The sequence below is a fragment of the Prionailurus bengalensis genome, chromosome B1 (genome assembly GCF_016509475.1).
Source record: "Prionailurus bengalensis isolate Pbe53 chromosome B1, Fcat_Pben_1.1_paternal_pri, whole genome shotgun sequence".
Lineage (NCBI taxonomy): Eukaryota > Metazoa > Chordata > Mammalia > Carnivora > Felidae > Prionailurus > Prionailurus bengalensis.
In genome coordinates this window covers 87432457-87447749 of record NC_057344.1, presented here as the reverse complement: position 1 = coordinate 87447749, position 15293 = coordinate 87432457, and the positions used below count along the sequence as shown (strand labels likewise).

Below are 15293 nucleotides of genomic sequence, written 5' to 3'. Positions count from 1 at the left end.
GATATTTTGCCTCTTCTGTTGTCGTTTAGCTGACCATGTACATGTGAATTTATTTCAAGGCTGTCCATCCTGTTCCACTGATCTATGTGTCTGGTTTTTTGTGCCAGTACATACTGCTTTGGTTACTACAGCTTGGATTTTGTTTTTATTTTCTTAATGTTTATTTAATTTTGAGAGAGAGAGAGACAGCGACACAGAGCATGAGCCGGGGAGAGGCAGAGAGAGAGGGAGACACAGATCCGAAGCAGGCTTCAGGCTCTGAGCTGTCAGCACAGAGCCCAACGCGGGGCTCAAACTCAAGAACCATGAGATCGTGACCTGAGCCGAAGTCGGACGCTTAGCTGACTGAGCCACCCACGTGCCCCTGGTTACAACAGCTTTGTAGTGTACCTTGAAATCGAGGATTGGGATACCTCCAGCTTTATTCTTCATTTTCAAGATTTCTTTGGCTATTGGAGGCCTTTTGTAGTTCCATACAAATTTTAGGATTATTTGACATATAATTTGTGGTTGTAATCTCATAATTGCCTGTATTTCTGCTGTGTCAGAATCATCTATTTCCTTTAGGTGTAGGGTTAGATTGTTTATTTGGGGGTTTTCTTCCTTCTCGAAATAGGTCCATGTTGCCATGAACTTCCCTCCTAGAGCTGCTTGTGCAGCGTCCCAAAGATGTTGAACTGTAGTGTTTCCATTTCCATTGGTCTCCAGATATTTTTTTATTTCTTCTTTGATTTCTTCATTGACCCATTGTTTGTCTAGTAACATGTTATTAGGCTCCACGTGTTTGTGTTTCTTCCAGTTTTTTTCCTTGTAATTGATTCTAGTTTCATACCATTGTGCTCAGAAAAGATGCTAGAGGGACGCCTGGCTGGCTCAGTCGGTGGAGCGTGCAACTCTTAATCTCAGGGTTGTGAGTTTGAGCACCACGTTGGGTGTAGATATTACTTAAAAAGAAAATCTTAAAAAAAAAAAGATACTTGATATCTCAATCTTCTTAAATTCATTGAGACTTGTTTTGTGGCCTATCACATGATCGATCCTGGAGCATGAGTACTTAACTCTGTTTTATAAAGGAGCCATTTCACAAGCATTATGACCGCTCAAGTAATATCTCCAAACAAATCTTCTCATTGGCTTGTGAATGGATTTCAATGTATAATAGCCCAAACTTCTTCAGGCTCCCAGGATGGGAATTCTTGAAATTTTACTTTCCATAAATAGAAGGCAAAAGAATATTAAAAGACAAAGAAGCACTATATTCATCATGTTTCAGTAGATCATAAGTTCCTTGAGGGAAGAAACAGGTTATTGGCTGATTGACTTCACATTTATTGAGTCCTAATTATCCTTATGTTCTGTGGAAATAAACCTATCAATATACTTCATTACAAGAAAAATACGTTGCTCTCTTTAAACAGGACCAAGCAGCATTCCCTCGAATGTCTTCTTTCCTTTATACCTATTAACAACTTGAAAGAGCAGCTCCTTTTCTAAAAAATATCAGTAGAAAATACTGTGTTCTATTCCATAAAATTGGAATAGAAGATTCTCCCTCTCTGAAATGACTAGGTGGAAAGACACGGAGGAGTTGCTGTGGAAGGGGTAGGAAAACCCAAAATCCCTGAAAACATTTCCCTTTCCATGCACACAGCCTCGAAAATCCTGTATAATTATGAGATTTCATACTTTGTATTTCTCAAACCATCGTTTCAATTGAACTGGATATGCCGCACAATGAAACTTAAACATAAAAATGTTAAACACACCCCCAAAAAAGCAGACAAATTTCTAACAGAGTTACTATCAAGACCAGGAAATACGTGCCTATAAATGCATTCTTTATGTCCACCAGCATCTCACTTAAAAGCGCTATCCTTAGGCAGTAGGGGAAATGACGCAGGAGAAAGAGTAGACAAACACCAAGACCATCTACCAGAACAGTACAACCCAGAGCTCCGGGATAATTGTGAGCCCAACTTTGGCAGCTTGTTATCAATTCAGCGTGGGTGCTGTTTTGTAAACACATCTAATTTGGTTTAAAATTTTAATCCATAAAGTCGTTACTAAAGGGCTCCAGGCTGCTGAAATGATGAACCAACTGCTTCTAAAGCAGACAGGAAGGTACCAGAGCCAGTCGGGGTTTTCTGTCCTCTGGTCCCTTCTTTGCCTCCCTTATTCCCTTCTTGCCTCTGATTTCCTTCTCAGCAACGTGCTGACTTTTCCATGAATATTCTCCCACTCTCACCAAAAATTTTCTGTTGCTACCTGACTGATCTCTGTCTCTGTATTTGTCTCTCTGTGTGTTCCACTGTTTCTCTGTCTTCCTGGGTCTCTGTCTCCCTATCTCTCTCTCTTCCTTTCTCTCTGTCTCTCTCTCTCTCTGTCTCTGTCTCTCTCTCTCTCTCTCTCTCTCTCACACACACACACACACACACACACACACACACAATTTCTTTGCCTCTCTCTGACCCAGTGTTCCAATCATTGCCTCCTCTACCCTTCCAATTTAATCTACTTCTCTATTTCTCCAACATAAACATTGCTTTTTCATAAAAAGAGCTATGTTTGGGGGAAGGAAATTATCTTAAAGAGCTCATGGCAGGAAACATAGTTAACTGACAGGTGGACTGACCGACTGACCAGGTAGACAGCATCCTATCAGTTGCCTTCCTTTGAGTATTGGTTCTCATGGGGCCATTAACCATACGATTAAAGGGTTTTTCAACAGAGAGACCAAAAGGTGAATCTTTTAATACGTGAATTGTTATAAAATTTGGCTTATCTAACAAACTATGTATCAAGCCTGGTTCTAAGGAACTTGTGAATTTTAACCACCTATTTACTCTTCATTACAACCCTGTGAGGCTGGTATCATTCCTCTCCCCCATTTCCCAGGAGACTGAAGCACAGAGAGGTCCAGAAACTTGCCCAAAGTCACACAACAGACAGTGACTGTCAGGATTTCCACCCCGACAGCTTGTCTCCAGGGTCCATGCATTTAACTGCTACACTCTGCTGCTGCTGCTTAGTTGATTGATTGATTGCATCTCTAATAGAGAGGAAAATTTGCATTCATTTTTTATGCATTCTATCTACTATTAAAGCCAAAGTTTCTCTATCAGAGAAAATAGATGACTTATTGGGTAATTATTACCCTACTTACCCTATTGGGTAAATATTTATCCTAGTGTGTAAATCAGTTATTGCCCCAAACTCATGTTTACAGCCTCCACCACTAACAACACACATGTTGCCTGGAGATGTCCTAGACCAACTTCTCACCTTCCTTCATCCTGTTCCTTCTGCCAGTCCATGTACATAACACCTGCAATTCCCCTTCCACAAAGCAGCTTCTTAACCAGTCTCAGTGGCTTTACCCTCCTGCTCAGTGATGTTTAAGATGGCGGCCCAGAACAGCCAAGCAGGCACAGCCCCGGAGTACCCAACACAGAGGCCCAGGAAGCCTCAGCCCCTAGGGAAGAATCAGGGTTGAGCTAGAAATTCTCCACATTCTGTACTTCTCTGTGATCATCTACCTAACTTCTTTTCATTCAACATTAGAGTGGGCAAAATCAACCCTAGACTATTTGGGACAGCCAAGAGAGAGGTTCCGTTTGTTTCTGTAACAATAATAATATTTCTGTTCTGCAGGACTGATATTTTTAGTCAAGTTTCTTCCAAAGTACGCTCTGCTTCGGGACTTTTAAACCCAAAGGCCCCAGGATTTTTCCTCTTTCAAAAATGGATGGTTCTGCTTTTCATTTAAGGTGCAGTTTAGAAAGAAGCAGCCTGTGAAACCAATTAACTAATTGGAAATCACTTAATGACTGTGGCAGCATTTTGGATTTCTGGCATTGGTTCACAGCAGTCCAGAGAAATTGCTTTTCAATATTATGATAAGGTAAGCTGTGGAGGCCTCGCAGGAGGCAGCTGAGGCTGCTGAGAGAGACAATCAGTTCTAATGTGCCCACCAAAATAATGGAGACATTATAACATGGAATTCAGTGATTGTAAAGTAAGCACAACATAAAAATCCAAAGATATGTGGAGATCTGCTGAGAATAAATGTGCAGCGATAGTTCCTTGCTATGATTTTTGAGAGCTTACAATCTTCGCATAGACATTACACTGTTGAAATCGCTCTCATAGAGAGAGCCAGGCAAGTGCGGAAACAGAGGAGAAGAAAAAAATAAAAGAGTAAATGCTCACCCTAGAACAACTGTCCAATTAATTGTTTTAGTGTGAACAGAGTCATGTCCACATTAGGGAAATAATCTAGTTAACTGCTCAAAAGTTAACATAGAGAAAATAAATTACTCCAAACACAATATCTTATCCATTCAGCATTTGCTTGTTTCAAGGTAGTGAATTCTCTTAGCGTATTTCTAAGTAGCATCATTCATTCGAACCAAAATCATCACTGTAGAAAACCATTATATATTATCTAATATATAGTATTATATATTAGATAATAGTATATCTAATTCCTGTTGGCTTTACTTAAAAAAGAGTCATGGGGAGCACCTGGGTGGCTCAGTTGGTTGTGCACCCAACTCTTAATTTCAGTTCAGGGGATAATTAATCCCAGGATCATGGGATCAAGCCCCACATCAGGCTCTGCACTGAGCACGAAGCCTGCTTGACATTCTCTCTCTCTCTCTCTCTCTGCCCCTCACTCATTCTCTCTCTCTCTCAGAAAAAAAAAAACTACAATAAATTGATGATTCTTCCTTTAAAACAATGTTTCATCTTGAGGCAGGGGGAATGTTTAATTTATTACCTTTCTTAGGACTTAATTTCTAATCTGCATTCTTGAAAGTGACATCCCACTAATATCATCAAGATAACTGGGCTAATAAACTAAATTTAATTACCAATGAAGATAATCAATAAGTGAAACAGAACATCACATTTAATATATGCTAGGGGAGCAGCCTTATCACGAACTTCCTGGATGTAGGTTGAACTACCTTAGGAAATAAGAGGGAAACATTTGCATCTTCTTAATAAAAGAAAACCTGCAAAATCTCAAAGGAAGAAAATCTTGCAAACAAACCCTCAGATTAACTCAGAACATCTTCCAGGATGATGCACCTGATGGAACGTGGGATTCAATTGATAGCATTCTGAAGCTTATCTGTCCCTACTTACGACACGTTGCACACTGACCCAAAGATGGGACCATACCTGCAAAGACAGGCTGAATGCCAACTCATACAGCCTCATTTGCAAAGCTCCGCACTCTGGAGCTTAAATGTCCCTGCTTAACAAATGGTGAGCAATTAAGTCCTTTGCACAAAGACAAGACCAAGGCCAAAGTCTAACAATAGCTCACCTCTCTCTGAGTCCTTGAATTAGTGAATGTTATTACAAAAAGAAAATATACTTTTATCTAGGTTGTTACTTTTTCCCTCTGCTGTCTTCTGTGGCTTTGCCTATAAGCTCACAGTTTGTAGTTAAATTGGACAATTACCGAGCGGGAAGTGAATAATTAATGAACAGTCACCGTATATGTTTGGAAAACTGTGACCCAATCATTGAACAGATAGCTGAACCACTAAAATAAATGACTTGTTCCACTCATTACCAGATCAGCATTTGTTTAGAGGTTCCTAGGTGCCCTATCAAAATTCTAATCAGTTCTATTTAAATTACATTTTTTGCACTGCATTGTTATAAATGCTAATTTATGCCTAGAATGAAACAGCTTTATTTCTTACCTCCTGAAGAAACGGATGAATAAAAACATACTTCTACAGGGCATAAAAGATTATCAAGGGTTCAATGACTATTGGATTTTGTACTTGCCAAAACACATCCCGAAACACAGAGCTGAGGCTTTAGGAGACAACAAGGACATTCACATCCTCCCACAACAGAGCCATCCCTGTGAGGAGGCAGAGGACTGTCACAGCAGCATCTCCAACCACAGCCTGAGACCGCCTGCTATCGGGGACAGGAGCTTTAGGGGTGAGGAAGGGACAGAAGGGGAAATTCTTACTGCTAGAGAATAATGACCCAAAGGATCTTAAAGGCAACTGGTTATTTCATAATCTCTGGACCACCTTCCTGCGTTGAGAGAAATTTCTCCCCGGCTGGAGTCACATCTGCTTTTGCCAATGACACACATCTCCACACCAGCTTGTAGGAGGTTACAGGGTTACCGAATAAAATGGTAACTCCGCTTCTTTTTTCACAGTTTGGTTTCCGACCTTCGTCCCAAAGTGCCACTCTAAGCAATGAGAGCTACTCCACCCAAGAGAAGACAGAAGCACAGTTTTGCTCTCTCCGATGTACGAAGTCAAGCCACCTGCAGCCTAGGAGGGGCCCAGACAGGCCCCAAATCATTTGCAATCTGGAAGATCTCAGAAGAGAAAGAAGAGTGAGAGTGATGTTCTAGAAATAGCTAGACATCTCCTGATGAGACCACAGAAGTCCTACTTATATAAAGTTACTTCCTACAATACCAGGCTCCCCACGCATCCCGAGCCTGGTGTCTGTGGAAGTCAGTGAGCCAGCCATTATCCTGCTTCAAGTGGGAGGCATCAAACTCGGAATTCATTGCTAGAAGTTTTTTATAAGCTGAGGAATTACCTTGAGAGGATTGCATTTCCAAGTGCAAGTCAGCAGCTGCTAGGGAGGCTGAGGCCACCTCAATCATCCTGCACCACGGAGTCTCTTGTGAGAGAGGGGGCAAGACGAGGCCGGATCAGTCTGGCTTAGGGTTGCATGGCCAGGGCGGGGGATGGAAAACACAGGTTCATACAAGCATTTAACCTCTTTTAAGCGGTGCAATGTGGCTGAGGCTTAAAACAAGGCTGGAACATTTTCTCACTTATTATCACCTTGATAACCTGTTCTTGTAGCTAAGGAGGGGTGTTATGAAGAAGGGGGGCTGAGGGGGAGCACCGGGAGAGGAGGGGCAGGTCACAGCACAACAAGAGGAGAACAAGCTGCTGTTTTCTTGTTTTCCAAGGGCAGTTAGGAAAAGGTGAAGGTAGTTTGCTCTCTAAGTATTTCTCCCTTTGAATATAAACAGTATTTTCCAGACGTACAGCAAATCACTTAATGAGGAAAGAGAAGAAAAGAATGGCTTTCATTCATTTCTTTGAAACCTATTCATTAGTTTGAAAGCAAAATTTCTCTACAAAATACCTAAGTAATGGTGACGCTTTTGTAAGACCTAGGGGTGCGGGAGCGGGGCAGAGACGGAAGTAAGGCAGGGCCAGGAACAGCTGTGCTCAGGTCATCATGGGGAGAAGATGGTCACCTGGGACAGAAAGCGGCTGCAAAGGCTTTTGCAGCAAGACTGGTCCTCAGGGAGAAAGCAACATAGACCCCTCTCCACGCCTTCCCAGAGGGGGCTAAAGAGGCCTGGGGGCGCCTGGGTGGCTCAGTCAGTTGAGCATCTGACTTCGGCTCAGGTCACCATCTCACGGTTCACGAGTTTGAGCCCCGCCTTAGGCTCGCTGATGTCAGCACAGACCCCGCTTCAGATCCTCTGTCCCCCTCTCTCTCTCTCTCTCTCTCTGTGCCTCCCCCTCTCATGCTGTCTCTCTCAAAAGTAAATAAATTTTTTTTTTAAAAAGCGGGGGCGGGGGTGCCTGGGTGGCTCAGTTGGTTAAGCATTTGACTTTGGGTCAGGCCATGACCTCACTGTCCGTGCATTCGAGCCCCACATCAGGCTCTGTGCCAACAGCTCAGAGCCTGGAGCCTGCTTCAGATTCTGTTCTCTGTCTCTCTGTCTCTCTGTCTCTGCCCCCTCCCCACTCGCACTCTGTGTCTCTCTCTCTCTCAAAAATAAAATAACATTAAAATATTTTTTATAAAAAAAATAATAGGGGCGCCTGGGTGGCGCAGTCGGTTAAGCGTCCGACTTCAGCCAGGTCACGATCTCGCAGTCCGTGAGTTCGAGCCCCGCGTCAGGCTCTGGGCTGATGGCTCAGAGCCTGGAGCCTGTTTCTGATTCTGTGTCTCCCTCTCTCTCTGCCCCTCCCCCGTTCATGCTCTGTCTCTCTCTGTTCCAAAAATAAATAAACGTTGAAAAAAAAAATTTAAAAAAAAATTAAATAAAAAATAATAAAAATAATAAAGATAAAAAAGGAAGAAGCCTGCCTCCCCGCCCCAGGGCTAAAACCAATTCTAAAGGAGTCTTTTTAGAGAAATTAAGTTGTACAGTGATGTTTCTCAGTTTTGCTTCAACTGTAATAATAATTGATTCTAGTATTCATGAAAACCACTCATCCTCCTTTAAAGCTTCTTGAGCCAATCCCAAATCAAAGCTAAATGATGGGAGCATGTCTATGTTAAAGCCTCACTGCCATTCCCACCACCAAATGATTCTGACACCTACCCATCACCACCCTCCTGCCTGAGAAGCTTTAGTCCTAGATAATATTTCTGGCCCAATCCTTGCTTTGCTTACAGTTGAGTTCTCAAATTTCAATTTTCTAATCTGAAAAAGAAAATTAAGTCACTGAGGGAATATGTAGTGTCTACTTTCTTTGTTACCAAATTTTCACAGAATGTGATGCTTGATCACCATTGTGATTATCTTCTTACCTTCATTGCAGGAATTTAACATTAGCTGAGTGGCCACAATATTTCTGACTCAATCCAGGATAAATGACATGGGAGTCTCACAGAATCATAGTTACCATTGACTCCAGGCCAATAATTTAGCTTTTCATTTCAAAAGGTGATGTTCTCAATCAAAACTTTGCTCATATTAGAAACATAAGACAAGAGGTCAAATGAGAAGACACATCCATCTGTGAAGTGATTCACATTTTTAATCTATCAGTCTAGCCTCTATCCAGATCACTTACAAAAATATCGAACAAAGCCAAAGGTAGAACTGTGCGATATATCACGAGAGATCTCATTCCAGATTAAAATCAGTAATTAACCAAATTACATAGATCTTATTATTCCACCTTTTTAGCAATTACTTAAAAGACTATATAGAAGGGCATATTATTAAACTTGAAGATGGTGCAAAGCTGGAACAGGTAGCTAATATTTTGGATTCCACATGTCTCAAAAGTTCTTGCCAGGCTGAACCAAAGGCAAAAATGTAATACAAGATATCACAGAAAAAAAAAAAAGATATCACAGGAATAAGTATAACCTTGTAGTTAAGTTGAAAAGGCCATTATAGGTACATTACACTTTACCAACAATCAGGTGAAAACTCAGTGAGGCTCTTACTTGGCCATAAAATCGTATAAGCAATTGTGCTTTGCCCAAAATGCTAATTTAATTTTAGATGTCATTAATAGGTACCTAGTCCAAAATGGTTGAGGTCATAGTTCCGTTGTGTAATGGTCAGACATCACATCACTAGGATACAAAAGTTAATTAATATAATTTTTTTCACCAACTATGTGGATTTGAGCAAGTCATTTGATTTGAGCCCTCGTGTTCTCACCTGAAAATGGAAATAATAATAGCTGGCAAACACATTCCCACCAAACTGCTATAAAATCAAAAGAAACCATTTACATAAAAAGTGTTTTAACAATTATAAAGTGTGGGGCTACCTGGGTGCCTCAATCTATTAGGGGCCTGGCTCTTGGTTTCAGCTCAGGTCATGATCTCACGGTTCATGAGATAGAGCCACACACCAGGCTCTATGCTGACAGAGCAGAGCCTGCTTGGGATCCTCTCTCTCCATCTCTCTCAACCACCCCCTCCCTCAAAATAAATACATAAGTATTTACGTATTATCTACTTCTTTCTAATAAATGCAATACAACTATCCTTTGAGGATCTCACCTCCACCAATCTAGCCATGTTGTGAGCCCCAAATGTCTGAGGCCACAGAAATGTGTTTGAGAATGGGCACATAACCCAGTTAGGACTAAGGAGACATGAGGAGACTATGCTACAACTTTTGAAAAAACAGAAGTCTTGCCCCTTTTCTGTGTTTGAAAACATAAGGTGAGTCTTGGGTTAGCATCCTATTACCCGGCCTTAAAATGAGCTGATACACAGAAGAAGGCAGAAATGAAAGAGATAAGAAACTAATGACCTCATCTGAAATTCTGAATTAGACCCTGCTCCCAGAGGAAGCTCAGATTCCTCTGATTGTCCTGTATTCCAAGCCAATATTTTCCCTTTTTTAAGTCAATTTGTGTAAGGTATTTCTGTTAATTGCAACAGGAAGTGTCCTATGATTAGACCTTCATTTTAATGTCTTGGATAAATTCAGCTATTCAATTATATGGAAATAATAAATGGGATAATTTTCAAATGGATGGATATATATATACACATATATATATATTCAACAAAAATCAAATATATTTTTAGAATGTGTTAGACTGTTGTAATTGTTAGTGTCAGATTGTTAGATTGCAATGTTAGATTATTTCTCAAAACAAAATATCATTCCTGAATATTCCTTGGATTCTAAGACTTGTACAAGGAATTACATAAAAAATTTTGTTCTAAAGATAATTTTTTAGCATTCTGCCTCTGGGAAAGCCATGTTTCCTGGCTTCCTCATCTTGTCTTCTCTGTCTTCCTGCTGAGCTAATAGCCAGATCTCCAACTAAAACAGCAGTACCCATCTCTGATTAATGGGACCTTTCTCCCCACCTTTTTTAATGGCTTCCTCCCATTGCGATTTCAATCAGAACATTGCTGGGAATCCCTCCTGGTGCCTCTCCAGGAGCACTTCTATTGCCATTTTTTATATACTCCTCCTGAAGAAAGGAAAAGCCAAAGAAATGTCTCCACACTCCGAGGCTGAAATCAATGTAGAATGTGAAGAAACCATAGCACTTTCTTAGCAGACAGGGTGAATAGCCATCAGCTAGTCCAGGGCTCAGCAGTGGACTAAATCCAGCCCACCCGATTTTTATTTGCAGGCGTTGGTGTAAATAACATTACATCTGAACACGACATGCTTATTTGTTACACATTGTCTATGGCTGCTTTCGTGCTACAACAGCAGAGTTGAGTAGTCAAGAAAAAAACAATAGGGCCCAAAAGGCCTAAAATATTTACTATTTGGCCCTTCATTTTAAAAATTTGTGAACTTCTGAAGTGGTCCAATCATTTAGTTTGTAAAAAGAAGCTTAGGGATTGCCTGGGTGACTCATTCAGTTGAACATCCGACTCTTGATTTTGGCTTAGGTCATGATGCCAGTGTTGTGGGATCTAGCCACACATCAGGCTCTGGACTGAGCATGGAGCCTGCTTAAGATTCTCTCTCTCTCTCTCTCTCTCTCTCTCTCTCTCTGTCTGCCCCTCCTGTGCTCACACACATATGTGCACACATGGGTACTCTCTCTCTTTCTTTCTCTCTCTCTCAAATTAATAAAATACATATTTAAAAAGAATTTTTTTAAGTGGGGTGGGGGGCAGCACCTGAGTGGCTCTGTTGGTTGAGTGTCTGACTCTTGGTTTCAGCTCAGGTCATGATCTCACAGTTTGCAGGATCACCTCGGGCTCTGTGCTGACAGGGAAGAGCCTGATGGGATTCTCTCTCTCCCTCTCTCTCTCTGCTCCTTCTCCACTTGCTCTCATGCTCTCTCGCTCTCTCTCTCTGTGAAAAATAAATAAATAAACATTCCCTATCAAAATAACATCAGCATTCTTCACAGAGCTAGAACAAATAATCCTAAAATGTGTATAGAACCAGAAAAGACCCCAAATAGCCAAAGCAATCTTGTAAAAGATAACCAAAGCAAGAGACATCGCAATCCCAGACTTCAAGCTATACTACGAAGCTGTAATCATCAAGACAGTATGGCTGGCACAAAAACAGACACTCAGATCAATGGAATAGCATAGAGAACCCAGAAATGGACTGGGAAAACTGGACAGCGACATGCAGAAGAATGAACCTGGACCACTTTCTTACACCATACACAAAAATAAACTGAAAATGGATGAAAGACCTAAATGTAAGACAGGAAGACATCAAAATCCTTGAGGAGAAAGTAGGAAAAAACCTCTTTGACCTTGGCTGCAGCAACTTCTTACTCAACATGTCTCCGGAGGCAAGGGAAACAAAAGCAAACATGAACTACTGGGACCTCATCAAAATAAAAAGCTTCTGCACAACGAAGGAAACAATCAGCAAAACTAAAAGGTAACCAACAGACTGGGAGAAGATATTTGCAAACAACATATCAGATAAAGGTTTAGTATCCAAAATCTATAAACAACTTCTCAAACTCAACACCCAAAAATCAAATAATCCAGTGAAGAAATGGGCAAAAGACATGAATAGACACTTCTCCAAAGGAGACATCCAGATGGCGAACAGACACATGAAAAAATGCTCAACTTCACTCATCATCAGGGAAATACAAATCAAAACCACAATGAGTTACCACCTTACACCTGCCAGAATGGCTAACATTAACAACTCAGGCAACAACAGATGTTGGCGAGGATGCAGAGAAAGAGGATCTCTTTTGCATTGTTGGTGGGAATGCAAACTAGTGCAGCCACTCTGGAAAACAGTATGGAAGTTCCTCAAAAAACTAAAAATAGAACTACCCTACGACCCACCAATTGCACTACTAGGCATTTATCCAAGGGATACAGGTGCGCTGTTTTGAAGGGACACATGCACCCCCATGTTTATAGCAGCACTATCAACAACAGCCAAACTATGGAAAGAGCCCAGATGTCCATGGGTAGATGAATGGATAAAGAAAGGTGGTATATTATACAATGGAGTATAGCTCAGCAATCAAAAAGAATGAAATCTTGCCATTTGCAACTACTTGGATGGAACTGGAGGGTATTTTGCTAAGTGAAATTAGTCAGAGAAAGGTAAATATCATATGACTTCACTCATATGAGAACTTTAAGAGACAAAACAGATGAACATAAGGGAAGGGAAACAAAAATAATATAAAAACAGGGATTGGGACAAAGCATAAGAGACTCATAAATATGGAAAACAAACTGAGGGATACTGGAGGGGGTGTGGGATGGGGGATGGGCTAAATGGGTAAGGGGCATTAAGGAATCTACTCCTGAAATCATTGTTTCACTCTATGCTAATTTGGATATAAATTTAAAAAATAAAATTAAATAAACAAATAAACATTAAAACAAGAGTAGTAGATGATGATGATGATGATTTATCATTACCATAAAGATGGAGGCATTCTGAAATATAACTTGGTATTCAGAGGACATATAATTACTAAACTGGGGAGTTCTCTTAGACTGTTCCACAAGCAAAATATGAGGAAAAATACAAGAAGGTGGGGTTCCAACACTCAATATCTACAAACAATTCAATTCAAATTCTATTGCCATCATGCAAGGAAGTCAGAGCCCAAGGGGTGCTTATAGCACTGGTAGGGGAGAAAGATTCATTACTTGGGGCCAAGGCATTACACATTTCAACGCATAATAAACTAGGGGCTCTCTGCTCCTCCCCGTTTGACAGACAGCCACATCTTCTGGTGCAGTGCCAGCCACGTCCCTGAGACATGATGGTGAAGTTCAGAGTAAACAGATTTGCTCTATCGGGTGCCTGGTCACCAGGCCTGCTTTTAATTCTGATAAAGTGGATATTGTCACCATCAGTGGCCCCTTCACTGACCTCAGCTACATTGTCTATATGTTCCACTCTGATTCCAGTTATGGCAATTCCATGGCACAGTCAAGGCTGAGAACAGAAAATTTGTTATCAATGGGAAATCCACCTCCATGTTCCAGGAAGCAAAATCCTGCCAGCATCAAATGGGGTGATGCTGGTGCTGAGGACGTTGTGGAGTCCACCAGGGTCTTCACCACCATGGAGAAGACTGGGGCTCACTTGAAGAATGGGGCCAAGAGGGTCATCATCTCTACCCTTCTGCTGATGCCTCCATGCTTGTGATGGGCATGAACCATGAGAAGTATGACAACTCCCTCAAGATTGTTAGCAATGACTCCTGCACCACCAACTGCTTGGCCCCTCTGGCCAACGTCATCCATGACAACTTTGGCATCATGGAGGGACTCATGATGATGGTCCATGCCATCACCACCACTCAGAAGACCATGAATAGCTGAAGGGCTACCCAGAACATCACCCCTGCTTCTCCCGGCACTGCCAAGGCTGTAGGCAAGGTCATCCCTGAGCTGAATGGGAAGCTCACTGGCATGGATGTCTTTGTCCCCACCCCTGACATGTCAGTCATGGATCTGACCTGCCACCTTGAGAAAGCTGCCAAATACTATTACATCAAGAAGGTGGGGAAGTAGGCATCAGAGGATCCCCTCAAGGACATCCTGGGCTATGCTGAGGACCAGTTTGTCTCCTGCAACTTTAACAATGACACCCATTCTTCCACCTTCCATGCTGGGGCTGGTATTGCTTTCAATGACCACGCTATCAAGTTCATTTCAGGGTAAGACAGTGAATTTGGCTACAGCAACCAGGTGGTGGACATTATGATCCCCATGTCTCCCAAGGAATAAGAGCCCCAGAGACAGCAGGAGGAAGAGAAAGGCCCTCAGTTGCTGGCGAGTCCTTGCCCCAACTCATCCCCCAACACACTGGGAATCTCCCAACCTCCACAGTTTCCATCCCAGACCGCCTGAAGAAGGGGAGGGGTTTGGGGCCCCTACGTTGTCATGCACCATCAATAAAGTGTACTGTACCCAGAATGAATGAATAAATGAATGAGTGAATGACTATATAAATAAACAAACAAACAAACAAACAAACAAACTAGGGAAAACCTTAGCACTGTATCAAACAGCATGTGCACTATGGATCCATCAGTGGCCAACGATGGTTGTCCTAACTCTCCCCACAATAGGAATGGTCCCATGTGATTCCAGGGTCCCCCCCTCAGGCCACATAGGCCTCTGTCTAGTCTAACTAACCCTTCCTTCTTTAGATTTTATGGCCATAACTCACTCTCAGTCAACAAGAATTTATTGTCATTGCTCAACACCATACCACCTACATTGTATGAAAGACTTAACCAGGGGCAAAATATTTTTGCTGTTCATACCATCCTTTTGCCAAAGAATTATGCCTATGATGTTACTTTGTATTTTGATCATGCCTAATGTGGACACCAGAAGAAAAAAGTAAGCCTTATAACCCTAGACATTAGAAACGGTCAAGAACTACTCCTGCACATCATCTCTCTGTTCCAAGATGGCAGATGGCCATCCCCCTTCAGATAAACGCTCCTTTAGAACCTAACAGGGACAGATAGAGCCATGTAGCCTACCCTCTCTCCTACCCAGTTTCTTTTTTTGATGCTAATCACAGGGAATAAACTTTTTCCAGGGTTGCTTAGCTCATATTGGGAATC

At 41.7% G+C, this 15293-nt stretch overlaps 1 pseudogene; it reads left to right on the top strand.

Moving 5' to 3' along the window:
* The first annotated feature begins 13430 nt into the window (after positions 1-13430).
* LOC122467927 lies at positions 13431-14442 on the top strand (annotated as a pseudogene).
* Positions 14443-15293: the final 851 nt, after the last annotated feature.